The sequence below is a fragment of the Peromyscus maniculatus genome, chromosome 4 (genome assembly GCF_049852395.1).
Source record: "Peromyscus maniculatus bairdii isolate BWxNUB_F1_BW_parent chromosome 4, HU_Pman_BW_mat_3.1, whole genome shotgun sequence".
NCBI classification, from domain to species: Eukaryota; Metazoa; Chordata; class Mammalia; order Rodentia; family Cricetidae; genus Peromyscus; species Peromyscus maniculatus.
This window is the reverse complement of record NC_134855.1, coordinates 13,535,969-13,548,605: the sequence shown is the minus strand read 5'-3', so window position 1 is coordinate 13,548,605 and position 12,637 is coordinate 13,535,969. Positions and strand designations below refer to the sequence as shown.

General features: G+C 46.6%; 1 pseudogene; it reads left to right on the top strand.

The window, feature by feature from the left end:
- Positions 1–6,709: 6,709 nt before the first annotated feature.
- LOC102922211 (complement component 1 Q subcomponent-binding protein, mitochondrial pseudogene) lies at positions 6,710–7,801 on the top strand (annotated as a pseudogene).
- Positions 7,802–12,637: the final 4,836 nt, after the last annotated feature.

Genomic DNA, 12,637 nt, shown 5'->3' with positions numbered 1-12,637 from the left:
CCAGATAAACCCCTCCTCCCTTAAGTTGTGTCTGTTGGATTAATGTCACAGCAGCAAGAAGAACTAACACAGGAAATATTGCCGTGGAGTTCAATCTTTGTCCCAAGAAGCCTGACCATATGGGTCGTAGGCCTTAGAAATGGGTGCAGAGGAAAGTTGGGAGAGTTGGGAGCCATCAACTAGAGAGGCCCCACAACACTGTACACACAGCTCAGTGTATCATTATTCTGGAGCCTTCAAAAGAGAAGAATCTGCAGGCAAGAAAAACTGGGCTTCTAAGGTTTAGGAGCTGAATGAAGATTCTCTACAGACCTGGACTAGAGGGCCCTCGTGTCACACCAGGGTAAAGATTCAAGCTACATTCTGGTGGCATTCTGCCAGTTTGAGCGAGGCTGAATTGTACAGTCACAGACTCACTTGTCTGGTGGAGGTTTCAAGAGAGCTCAGCATTCAGGCTGTGGCCTGGTGAGGACACCAGGCAGGGATGCTCCAGGCTCCTCTATGTCGCAGCAATATCAACTTTCAGGCTGGGTCTATGGTCTAGTTAATCCACTAACTCTCTAGTTAAGTCAATAATTCAAAGTGACTGCCTTGATCTGAATTACTCCATTTTGAGAAAAATGACAGGAAAGAGTCCTCCGCATCATGTTTACACATGTTGACATCCTCCCCATTCCAGCACAGCTGGAGGCACAAACTGAAGAGAGATGTCTGTGTGACAATCAACAATGACACTGAATCATGTCACACTGTGTCAGAAACACCAGACATGTGGGCTTGTCAATCACCCCAGATGGAACCCTCTCACCCAGGACTTTAGAAGAAGGAGCACCCCAACACTGAGCTGTGCATCACTCTGGCTGTCACCTGAAACTCTTCAAGAGCTTCTTCCAGTAAAATGGCCACAGGCAAGGGCTCTGCCTCTGTTCCCGGCTGGGTTAGATACCTTATCTCCGACAGCAGGAAGATATAATCCATCCTGCCAAATACATTCTTAGCCTTGTGTCTCTGTTCAGGCCAATTCGGACCCCTGACATCTGGAACCTCCTGCACTTTGTCCAGGAGCACCACCAAGAAAGCCAGGGGGAATCCGGGTCTGTCTTCCTACTCTCCCTGCCTGCTTCCCCAGCCCTTCTCCTCTGGGAAGATCCTCAAAGGACCCGGAGATACCTGACACCATGCACTATAGAGACACAAGGGACTGCTGAAATTCTTTATAGAGGGGTGTGGAGGAGGATTAGGGGATGAGGAGGAAGTGTGATGAATCAAGAAGGGGGCTCATTCAATGCCTATAAGAAACCAGCTCCAGAGGAGGTGCCCTGGGCTGCTTAGAGTCATGGTCATTCATGATCCAGAACAGAGGGGAAGTCTTTGAAGCCAGCAGGGAAGGGCAGTGGAGGCTGAAATCCTAGAGGTGATGCTGGGATCTCAGGGGCTCCACGCAGCAGAGAGACAGTGGGAAAAAAGTCAGTGGCCCAGGCGGCCCTCGGTGCCCCAGGCGGCCCTCGGTGCCCCGTGCCCGTGTGTGAGAGGAAGGAAATCAACTCAGGACAACAGCATGGCAAGGATGGACAAGGATGCTGCCTGAGTCTGGCTCTACCCACGTATGGGAAGCTGACCTTGGGAAGGCTAGGGACTGCTATCTCTAAAACATCCCACAGCGGAGGGACCCAGGAACATTGACATCTGGGCATGGCTGAACTAGTCTGCAATGAAACTCATCAGTAAATGCAGTCACTGTGAGCACTGAGGGGTGATGGAAGTGCCAAGGATGAATGTCCCACTCACCTGCAAGCACAAGGGGGCTATGAACAAGAGAGCTTGGGATTGAAGGGTCCTGGTGTCCCAGAAATGATATCCATGACAAAAATGTGAATACAATGACTTTAGAAAGAGAAAGTTCCAGAAACATGGTGCACACATGTCTGGGGAACAGATTCTCTCCTACCTAGCCCACAGAACACAGGACCTCATGAAATCCCTAGACCAGGATTTTCTCAAGAGTCCTTTGTACGTGGCCACGTGGGCTAATTGCCTCCTGAAGAGCAGGCTTCTGCTCAATAAGGAAAAACAAAAGACCCTGGGACTTCAACCAGGACCTCAGGGCTCCTCCAACAGTCATCATTCCTCAATCTCTGTAGGAGAAAGCCAGAAATAGAGACAGCTCAATGCCCTGGAGTGAACTGCTGACTTCCGTGCATGGGGTGGTGGAGGTGGGCACAGCAGCCTCTTCTCATACTTCTGCTCAGGAATGAAGATGGTCTCCATGTGGGGGCTCTGGAGCTTCAACATTTTTAAAGCTCTCTAGAGCTTCCTGGTTTATTGGGGTGGTGCCTTCAGCTGATGCCTGGGAGAAACAGGAGTGTAGGGGTCAGAGATAGGGAACTGATGGAACTTCCTTCCTAGCCTGGAGGACTGAGCAGCTGCTGGGGTGGGGAAGGGCAGAGAGACCTTTCCAAAGTGTGTGTGCCAGATGCTTGTGGCTTGGAGGGGAGCCCAGCTAAGCAAGGGGAACCAGTGAATACTAACTCCAGATACTCAAAGGAGCTGACCCGGGAGACCCAGGTCACTCCCTTCAGTGTACCTCAGCTTCCTCCTAGGTAAGATTGGGGTGTCAGCAATGACCCCAACTGTAGAAGCCCATCTCGCTGGGGTCAGGGCTCCATTCCATACACTGTCATTGGGAAATCTCAATAGCCTTGGCCTCCATATAAATTGTAATGACACCAAGTCTCTGCTTGGGGCCGGGCATTACATGCTGGCTTCTGTTTCTGCCCCTGACCCTCTCCTCTGATAATGCCCCACAATAATCAAGAGCTTTGTCTGCAATGAGACCTTGGCTACAGTGGTGATGTTTGTGGTATCTGTGTCACTGTGAACAGTCAGCACTTTCTACCTTTCCCTTGACAGAGAGCAAGAATGTGCAACCTCAGATCCTCAGTCCCGGGGTAGGACTAGGATTTGTGGGTTTTGGATGCTGGTGGATTCTCCCAGGGAAGGAGAGGAAAGCCAGGGGACAAATGATAACTTGACTCCTCATGATTTTTGCTATTCAGATCTGATGTTCCTTCAGCTTCTCCCTACCATAGAGGAGACAGTAGTCCTCTGCTGGATACTTTATGAGATACACATGCTAGCCCCCATCTGTGGGGGACAGTGGCACTACTTCTGAATAAGCCACCTGACCCTTCAGAAAAGATTCACAGTGGCCTGGCACCCAGCCTGGATAACCCTCAGCTTCCACAACCTCCAGAGCTCCTCACCAGGTTCCTCCACCAATCAGAGTTCTCAGATGAGTCCCCAGCTCCCAGGATCCCAACACACCTGAGAGGTGGCCCTTCCCCCACCATGATTCACTGGAAGGACTACAGGAGCCAGACTCACAGAGGTCACAGCTGCAGCAGCTCAGTCTCAGACAGCCAAATTCAGCCCTGCTCCTGACCATGCCAGGGTCTCAGTCACCAGCTATGGGACAGCACTAGACAGTCCAGGCCTCCTGGGCACAAGTGTTTGGTTTCAGCTGTTGTCAACCTAAAAGAGAAATGACCCATAGAGCAGAAAATGGACAATGGGGTAAAAAAGGAGAACAATGTTCCAGGTCCAAGGACACCCCACAGAGTGCAACTGGTGTCACTGTCCTACAGATTGTTGGGATGCAGCCCAGACAGGCTCCACATTCACTGTGCATTGCCAGGCTCATCTGTAATCTTAGATTAGAGCTCACCTCCCACCATTGGCCTGAGATCCTGGAAAACAGATGCTCTGTGAGGAACACTGCCTGGCTACATGATCCCTCACTGAGAGCAGCCACAGTTATGTGTCCTACATGTGCTGTGCCAGGAGAATTCCCAAGGCAAAACTGGCTTTTATGTATGTCATAGACAGGTACCAACTGAACCATCCAAATCACACATGTCAACCAAATCTCTGTGCCACACCTCCTTATGGCTGCCCTCTCAACCCATATTGTAAACAAGATAGGGAACTTAGGCTGCCTGACCTGAAGCCACTATTTAAGGCCGTGATCCTGCACATTAACCCTCACCCTGCACAAGTCTCTCCAGAAGGCTTTCTGTCCTTGGAGACATTCAGACCTGCACCATGTCCCCTGTCACCTGTCCTAAGGAAGCTTCAGTTTGGGAATTTGGGGGAACAAAAGAAACCACAGAATCATGGTCAGGGTCAGTGGCTGCCCAGGCACCCACTTCCATGATCAGACACTGTCTTGTTTACCCAGGTGGGAGACATGTAGATGCAAGTTCCACGAATAGACTCACAGGCTAAGCCACACAGATATGAAGTATACAGGAGTCATACGAAGCCACATATAGGAGTCATACAGGAGTCATAAAGCTGGGGGATCACACAGGTGTGACACAGACAGCCACAGATCACATGAGAAGAAGGTGAGAAATCACAAGGTGGGAGCCACACAGGTGAAATGTCACACTGATAGGCACTGTATGTGTGAGATTCACTCAGCTGTTAGGATTACAAGGCCAGGCTGTATAAATGGAAGCTAAATGATGGGAAGTCACAAGGGTGTGAGAGGCAACATAGCAGGTTTACACATTTAAGCCCACAAAGGGATTTCACTGTCTATGCCAGGTCTGAGAAGCCTTCTCCTGGTGTCTTGCGCCCCCTGTTGACCATTCCACAAATTCAGTCTCTGCAGGTCTCCAAAGCAGAAATTTACTAGGGGAATCCCCAGACTCTGAGGCCAACCTGCCAACTCTGAAGGACTCTGGGAAATGAAACTGTTGTAGAATATTAATATGTGTTATATTTGTTTATGCTGTGGAACATTTGTTTAATGATGTAAAGATGTGTTGCATTCTTTTCTGTTGCATTTGTTTAACTCTGTGAAGCTGTGTTACCATGCCTGTCTAAAACACCTGATGGTCTAATAAAGAGCTGAACGGCCAATAGCAAGACAGGAGAAAGCATAGGCGGGGCTGGCAGGCAGAGAGAATAAATAGGAGAAATCTGGAAGGAGAAAGAAGATACAGCCAGAGAACAAAGAGAGGAGGATGCTAGGGGCCAGGCACCCAGCCACACAGCCAGCCATGAAGTAAGATTGAAAGTAAGATATACAGAAATAAGAAAAGGGGAAAGCCCAGAGGCAAAAGGTAGATGAGATAATTTGCATCATGAACATTGATGCAAAAATACTCAATAAAATATTGGCAAACAGACTCCAAGAACACATCAAAACAATTATCCACCATGATCAAGTAGGCTTCATCACAGAGATGTACGGTTAGTTCAACATACCAAAGTCTGTCAATGTAATACACCGTATAAACAAACTGAAAGAGGCCTTTGACAAAATCCAACACCCCTTCATGATAAAGGTCTTGGAGAGATCAGAAACACAGGGAACATACCTAAACATAATAAAGGCAATTTACAGCAAGCCAACAGCCAACATCAAAGTAAATGGAGAGAAACTCAAAGCAATTCCACTAAAATCAGGAACAAGACAGGGCTGTCCGCTCTCCCCATATTTATTCAATATAGTACTTGAAGTTCTAGCTAGAGCAATAAGACAACAAAAGGAGATCAAAGGGATAAAAATTTGAAAGGAAGAAGTCAAACTTTCACTATTTGCAGATGACATGATAGTATACATAAGTGACCCCAAAAATTTGACCAAGGAACTCTTACAGCTGATAAACACCTTCAGTAATGTGGCAGGATACAATATTAACTAAAAAAAATCAGTAGCCCTCCTATATACAAATAACAGATGGGCTGAGAAAGAAATCAGAGAAACATCACCCTTTACAATAGCCACAAAGGATATAAAATACTTTGGGGTAACTCTAACTAAGCAATTGAAGGACCTGTATGACAAGAACTTTAAGTCCCTGAAGAAAGAAATTGAAGAAGATGTCAGAAAATGGAAAGATCTCCCATGCTCATGGATAGGTAGGATTAACATAGTAAAACTGGCGATCTTACCAAAAGCTATCTACAGATTCAATGCAATCCCCATCAAAATCCCAACACAATTCTTCACACACCTGGAAAGAACAATACTCAACTTCACATGGAAAAACAAAAAACCCAGGATAGCCAAAAGAATCCTGTACAATTTAAAACAACCTCTGGAGGCAACATAATCCCTGACTTCAAGCTCTAATATAGAGCTACAGTGATAAAAACAGCTTGGTACTGGCATAAAAACCAACATGTAGACCAATGAAACCGAACTGAAGACATTAATCCGCATATGTATGAACACCTAATTTTTGACAAAGAAGCCAAACCTGTACAATGGAAAAAAGAAAGCATCTTCAACAAATGGTGCTGGTATAACTGGATGTCAACATGTAGAAGACTGCAAATATATCCATATCTGTCACCATGCACAAACTTAAGTCCAAGTGGATCCAAGATCTCAACATAAATCCAGTTACTCTGAACCTGATAGAAGAGAAAGTAGGAAGTAGTCTTGAACACATTGGTACCAGAAATCACTTCCTAAATATAACACCAGTAGCACAGACACTGAGAGCAACAATTAATAAATGGGACCTCTTGAAACTGAGAAGCTTTTGTAGAGCAAAGGACACGGTCAACAAGACAAAACAACAGCCTACAGGGGAATCTATGGTTGATATGTAAAATGAGTAGAAAATCTCTTAATAAAAAGAAAAGAGGTCTTGGCCTGGTCGTCCTTCCCTCGACACGTGTCCTCCCCGTGATGCTTCCCCTGCTGCGCTGCATGCCCCGTGCCCTGGGCGCCGCTGCCACGGGCCTCCGCGCCGCTGTCCCCGCCTCGCCGCTCCAGCAGCTGCTGCAGCCTGCGCGCCCCGACCGTGCCTCCTCCGGCCCTTCGGGCTGCTCAGCGTATGAGCGGGCTCCGCGCCGCGCTCCGGCCTCCTGCAGCCCCCGGCGCCCTGCTCGTGCGGCTGTGGAGCTCTGCACACCGAGGGAGACAAAGCCTTTGTTGAATTCTTGACGGATGAAATTAAGGAAGAGAAGAAAATCCAGAAGCATAAGTCCCTTCCCAAGATGTCTGTTGATTGGGAGCTGGAAGTGAACGGACGGAGGCTAAATTATTGCGCAAAGTTGCTGGAGAAAAGATCACTGTCACTTTCAACATTAACAACAGCATCCCTCCAACATTTGATGGTGAAGAGGAGCCCTCACAAGGGCAGAAGGCTGAAGAACAAGAGCCAGAACTGACATCAACCCCCAATTTTGTGGTTGAAGTCACAAAGAGTGATGGCAAGAAGACCCTTGTACTGGACTGTCACTATCCTGAGGATGAGATCGGACAAGAAGATGAGGCAGAGAGTGACATTTTCTCTATCAAGGAGGTTAGCTTTCAAGCCACTGGTGACTCTGAATGGAGGGATACTAACTACACACTCAACACGGACTCCCTGGACTGGGCCTTGTATGACCACCTGATGGATTTCCTTGCCGACCGCGGGGTGGACAACACTTTTGCAGATGAGTTGGTGGAGCTCAGTACAGCCCTAGAGCACCAAGAATATATCACCTTTCTCGAAGACCTCAAAAGTTTTGTCAAGAGCCAGTAGAACTGTGAGAGACTGGGGGCTTAATTTAAATGACAAGCTTTGGCCAGTGAACAAAAGCGACCTTGACATCAGAATTATGCTTTGAAATGGCCGTCATCCTAATATCATGGGAGGAAGAAAGCAAGTTTACATTATTGCTTTTGCGCTTCCAATTGTTATTCATTTGGGTATTTTTCTCCTGTATAAATCTATTGTTTGTAGATTTTTGTATAACATAATGATGGACAATAAAATTGATTTTATCTCCTCCCAAAAAAAAAAGAAAGAAAGAAAAGAAAAGAAAAGCTGGCAAGAAACAAGCCAAGCTAAGACCAGGCATTTATAATTAAGAATAAGCCTCCATGTGTGATTTAATTTGGAACTGGGTGGTGGGCCCCCCAAAAGCACAAAAACAACCAACAACATGAAACCCTTGACCCCTAAGGCCTTGTGTGGCAGGCAGCTATTCTCCTGTAAGAGGAGGAGGTGAGCACTGTGTGGTTCAGCCATCCGCTCTCATCCTGTTCCCTCCCCTCCTCAAGGTTTCTTTTTCCCACCATTGCACCTCTAGGGATGATTGCATGTCTCTCAAATGTATTTCCAAATCTGCTAAACACTCAGGGTTAGCATCATGTCATCTACATAGTGAAAACTTTTTACAGAGGATGAACAGGATAAGAAAGCAAGGCCCTGGGCCACTATCCAGGACAAGTAGTGGGGCTGTGGGGATAATCTCTGACAAGCACCCTGAAAGGCCATTGCAATCCATTCCAACCAGGAGTCAGCAACTAAGTGGATACTATAGTCACGTGTTAGCAAGGTCTAACACAGCTTAGAAAGATCCCATCAGCTGTCTCAGTTACCTCCTCAGATCAGTGTTGGCTACAACGGCATGGATAGGAGCACCCCGATTAGTTCTGTGTATTCACACTCATTCTTCCCAAGCTGTCCCACTTCTTAATCCTGGGGTTGTTCTCTTGGGGACTTTGTGTGTCTCCCCTTGCTTGATGAACTCAGTGAAGCCAGGTCAAGTTGCTTTGCCATGCCTAAGGCCAAAAGAGTACAGTTTGCTGTGCCTACCAAATACCAGAAGCCCACCTGTTTGGACTTCAGAGATTTCCAACTGTCATTACATGCAGATCCAGCCACCAGATCCATCTCCATCAGCCATACCTAACTGCTGAAAAGATCTCTGACTGGGCAAATGAACTTGACCCCCGGAAGAGAAAGGCACAGGACATATTCCAAGAAGAAAGTTTCCTCCCCTCAATCACACATCATCATTTCTACCTGTAACTACTGTATGCCCACCTGGTGGGATGATGCTCATTGCCTCTGACATTTCTGGGTGGCACCAAAATCCACTGCACATAACTCCCACATTTACCATACCCAGCTACTTCTCACATTAATAAAGACCTACAAGTTAGTCATTAAATATAGGACTTTAGTCACCCGGCATGGTCCTCACCTGAGGACACTTAGACTCGCCATTAGGGATTCCACTGGTAAGAGTTTCTCCCTCCACAGCCAGCATGGTGGCTTTCATCAAAGCCACTACAGCTCTGTCCAGATCCTGATGTCACTGCTGAAATGACCCCTTTCTCAACTTGGTGAACACAGACCTGCTTGCCTTGTGAAGTGGGCACCATTCTCCCTCGCCCTCAGCTTTTTCACTGTCACTTTTCCTTGAGTTTTCTTCTTTATTACCCAATGCTTCCCATATGTCCTAAGTTTTCAGATCCTGTAGAGGGCACTTTGACAGGACTGAGTTGTGTCTCCAAACAACAGAGGCTCAGGCAAAATGCATCATGGGAATGAGCTCCTGAAGGAAATCTCCCAGCTGGGATGTTGGTCATACAGCTCTGGGATGTCAGAGATGATGTCCCTTTGGGTGGTGGCTGGAAAACACAATCACCCTACATGCTCTTTGCCTGACTCCATTTGCTTTACTGAACACTGAGGGCACAGCTGTATGTCACTTCAGAGAGGTTTTTTTTCCTTTTACTATGACTTGGGGAGTGGGCCAGACTTTCAGAGTTCCCAACTCCAACACCTGAAAATGAGTATTTTACAGATTTGGAAACTCTTTATGAATTTAAGACGCTATACAGTTAGTCATTGAGAATTTGTGGTATTGGCAGAGGGAGACACAGAGCATAATGGAACAGAATAGGGAACAGAAAAAAAAGACCCAGAGATGCACAGCCAATGTGTTTGTTTTACAAGAGTAAATGAATCCAATGGAAAAGAACAGTCTTTTCCACAGTGGGTGTTAGAATAACTGGGCACCCACATGGAAAAAACAAAAACACTTATATACATATCTCATGAAAATAAACTCAAGTGGAGTGTAGTTGGGTATACCTTTAATTCCAGCACCTGTCAAGTGGAGGATGAAGGATCAGGAGTTCAAGGGCATCCTTGGATACATAGTGAGTTCAGCATCAACCAAGATATGAGACTTTGTCTCAAAAAGGAACTTAAAATGGGTCTTGAACTTACATATGAAGTGAAAAATCACACAATCACACAATGCCTAGACAATGCCTGGAAGAAAGTCCAGGTGGCTATGGCAATACTTCCTCAAAAGCACAAGCCATGAAAGACAAGTAATATGTTGACACCATTGGAATGAAAAACTTTTGTTTTGTAAAGGATGCTGTGAGCAAGCGATGATATAGCTGAGCTGATACAGTGGTTGCCCACTATTCACAAAGCCCTGGATCCAGCCCCCACCACTGCATTGACCATGTATGGTGGCACACACCTGCAACCTGAGCACTTGAGAAGTGGAAGCAGAAAGATCAGCAATTCAAGGTCATCCTTGGCTGCAAAGCTAGTTCAAATCCAGCCTGAGACACACAACAGCCAGTCTCGAAAAGAAAAAAAGATGCTGTGAAGAGAATGAAAAGACACGCTGCCAACTAGAGGAAAACATTGGCAAAGCACATCTCAGATAAAGAGTTAAAATTCAAAACACACAAAGAGCCCTCGTCACTCAGTAATAAGAAAACAAACAACCCAACTGGAAAATGGGCAAAAGTTATAGAAAGATCCCTTGAGGGATGATACAGGTAAAAATAAACACAAAAAGATACTTCACATCAAATATCATCAGGGGACTGTAAATTAACACACAGGCTGGCAAGAAGGCTCAGTGGGCAGAGGTGCTTGTCACCAAGCCTGAGGACCTGGGTTCAATCACAGAAATCCACACTGTAAAGCAAGAGATCCAGTTCCCAAAGGTTGCCCTTGGACTTCTGTATGTCCACCATGGTACATATCTCTCTCTCTCTCTCTCTCTCTCTCTCTCTCTCTCTCTCTCTCTCTCTCACACACACACACACACACACACACACACACACACACACACACACACACCACAAAATGAAACAATAGGACATGTTGTGTTGAAATGGACAGAACCCTGAACACTGACATCATCAATACTGATAAGGAAGGGAGCAACTGGAACCTTCATCTCTGCGGGAGTACAAAATGCTGCAGCCACTGAAAGGGGCACTTGGCAGCATCTTACAAACGTGGAACACACTCTTATCCACCCCCTCCCCAACCCACCTATCTCACTCCAAGGTATGAACTCAAATGGTAGATCCACAAGGAGGCCTCACAAATGCTCATGGCTGCAATCATCTCAAACTGGGTAGAATCAAAAGGCCCTTCAGTAAGGGAATCGCCATATTAAACACACTGCCACCTCCAGGTATAGAATGTATGTAAGCAATCAGAGCAACTTGGCTGTTGTCAGAAACTGACACAGCAGTGGGGCAGTGGTGGTGCATGCCTGTCACCCTAGCACTTGGGGGGCAGAGGCAGGCAGATCTCTGTGAGTTCCAGGCCAGCCTGGTCTACAAAGCGAGATCCAGGACAGCCAGAGCTGTTACACAAAGAAACCCTGTAAAAAAGAAAGAAACTGACGTAGCTGGAGATAGTAGAGATGGTGGGATGGGGGCTTGGTTCAAACCCCAGGGGCCATCCCTCCAGCTGGGTCTGCACCGCTGTGCTCGCAGGGTCTTAGAAGGGAAAGCGGTGTGGAACACACATGTTTCCCAGCACAGCTTCCTGGCTCTGCCATCATAGCAGTCAGGTAGAGGTGACCAATGAGGGAAGCTGGGGTAAGCCTGAATGACACCCTTCTCCATACCCGAAATTCAACTTCCTGATAGTCTACCATTTGCTTTTATTTTTTATTCTATTTTTTAATATTTTGAGACAAGTTCACATGTAGCTGAGACTGTCCTTAAACTTGATAAGAAGCTGAGGGTGACCTTGAGCTACTGATCCTCCTGCCTCCCAGCCCCTCACCCCAGGTGCTATGGTTACAGTGTGTGCTCCTAGATGCACACTGACAATATTTTAAGATGTTTTGTTTTGTTTTGTTTGTTTTGTTTTGTTTTGTTTTTTCTCTCTGGTGTGGACCTATGAGCACAGCCTCACAGAAGGAGGCAGGACACAACAAAAACCCAGGAGGAATCTCAGGAACAGGACAGTGGAGTTGACAAGGGAGCCTGGGCGTGTTCCCACTGATAGCATCCATGTGGAGACATTTTGGTTCTTCTCAAATGGAACTGGGAGCTTGTATGGAGTTTGGAGGAAAAGGAAAAAAGGAAAGCACCCAGAAAGCCCCTAACAGGAAGAAGCATTGGACTTTCTCCATCTTAATATTCAGATCTGTACTTTACTTTACCCATTCCTTTAAAGACTCCCAACTGTCAACTTCCACAAACTGGAGACCAACCCTGAGTGGGAATGAAGACAGAGAGGTGTTGAAAAGGACACAGAGAAGCTCCTAGAAGGCTATGGGGGCCCTCTAAGTCTCCAGCCTTGTCTGAACCCCACACATGCCAATCCCCATCTCCCTTTCTTAACTACCATAATCTCTGAGGTTAAACGACTCTCCTGGCCTCAAGGAGCTTCATCTGTACCCTGTATCTTATCATTTTGTAGATCCTTCAGAGAGTGCCCAGAATTCAGGAAATCTACCCACCACAGAAGAGGTCAGACACTACACTCTACTTTGCATGTTGTTGGAGAATATTCTCAGTGTCTCACACACTCACAAAGAATTGAAACCAAGCTAT